Source organism: Pseudophryne corroboree, chromosome 7 (assembly GCF_028390025.1).
Source record: "Pseudophryne corroboree isolate aPseCor3 chromosome 7, aPseCor3.hap2, whole genome shotgun sequence".
In the NCBI taxonomy this organism is placed as follows: Eukaryota; Metazoa; Chordata; class Amphibia; order Anura; family Myobatrachidae; genus Pseudophryne; species Pseudophryne corroboree.
This window is the reverse complement of record NC_086450.1, coordinates 315,284,321-315,285,858: the sequence shown is the minus strand read 5'-3', so window position 1 is coordinate 315,285,858 and position 1,538 is coordinate 315,284,321. Positions and strand designations below refer to the sequence as shown.

The 1,538-nt window shown below is 38.7% G+C and overlaps 1 pseudogene; it reads right to left on the bottom strand.

Annotated features, from left to right (window-relative positions):
- Positions 1-1,097: 1,097 nt before the first annotated feature.
- Positions 1,098-1,215, bottom strand: LOC134945982 (5S ribosomal RNA; annotated as a pseudogene).
- Between the last annotated feature and the right edge of the window lie 323 nt (positions 1,216-1,538).

Sequence of the window (1,538 nt, the reverse complement as noted above, 5' to 3'; positions counted from 1 at the left end):
CCGCCTTGTTGCCAAGGGATATACCCCGAAGTCCGGATTAGATTACGGAGAGATCTATTCACATGTCGCAAGGTACAGCACCTTAAGGTTAGTGATTGCTATTGCTACACTACAGGATCTACTGTAATACCAGCTAGATTTTGATTCTGCATTCTTAAATGGAGACTTAGTTGAGGAAATTTATATATATTTATATGGAATCACCTGAACACTATGATGTGAATATTTTCCAAACAGGAAATGTTTGTCTCTTAAAGAAGTCACTATACGGCCTCAAGCAAAGTGGTCAATGTTGGTATGTGAAGTTGGATGCAGTGTTACTAGAAATTAACTTTGTTAGGTCAGAGACTGACATGAAGCACCAGCTAAAACAAACATTCAAGTTAAAAGATCTAGGCCCTGCAAATCACTTATTAGGCATGAAAATTGTACAAAACCTAAAAGAAGGGACTGTCACTATTGACCAGCAAACATACATTGAGACAATACTTACCAAATATGGAATGACAGATGCAAAACCAGTAAGCACTCCCATTGATAAAAGTGTAAAGATGGTTAAGGCCATGTCACCAAGCAGAAAAAAGAATGGTTCCTGTATAGTACTGGAGTCAAGAAGAAAAAGAAAGACTATATGTCTTTTCTGGGGCACGCTTTTATTGTAAATGGAATGATGAATTCTAATTAAAATATAACTTTTATTATCCACCTTCCTAAAATATTGGAAAAGAGGCAAAAAAAAGGGGAGGGGAGGGGAAAGTGAAAAGAGGAATAGCTGTTAATCAAAAAATTATTATGATTGTTATAATATCCAAATAATTCACATGATGTAATAACGATATCATTTGGCTAAATGGCTCTATAAGCGAAAATATGTGGGTGTCTCCAGTAATAAAAATTTGTGTATTTATGTGAGGTTTACTTTCTGAAATTGTAACAATATATAGGTGAGAATATAATCGGAAAAGAAAAACCTCAAGTTAATATAATGTGTGCCAGGCTCAATTCAAATTCCTGACTGAATCAGGAATCTGCAAAAGAAGGGAAAAAAAGGTAGAGGATGGAATTTCCAGGTCCTGTGTCCTGGATTTGGATAAAAATACCTGCAGTACCCGGTATTCCCTGGTGGTCTCCCAACCAGGTACTGACCTGGCCCACAGTGCTTGGCTTCCAAGATCAGACGAGGTTGGGCATACTCAGTATGGTTTGACCGCAGGTAGATATATCCCACACCGAATGACACCAGGAATTCTGTATCCTATATCCTGAGAGGATTGTCTCTGGTATTCTCCTACACTTCAAAATTTGTGTAAGGTCTAATGGGTCTTGGCTTCAAAAAATGAACTGTTGAGGTGCCACCTCTTTCGTGTGGTAGGTCTTGAATCCCATATGATGATGGCTATTTGTCCTATGGAAACCAAAACAGTCACAGGTTCTGATGTCAAAAAATATCATATCAAGTGGGGCTTCCCAGGTTGGTGGAAGTACTGATGACGGTGTGGCCCTGCTGTGAATGGGAAGGGTAGGGTAACAGAGAGAGA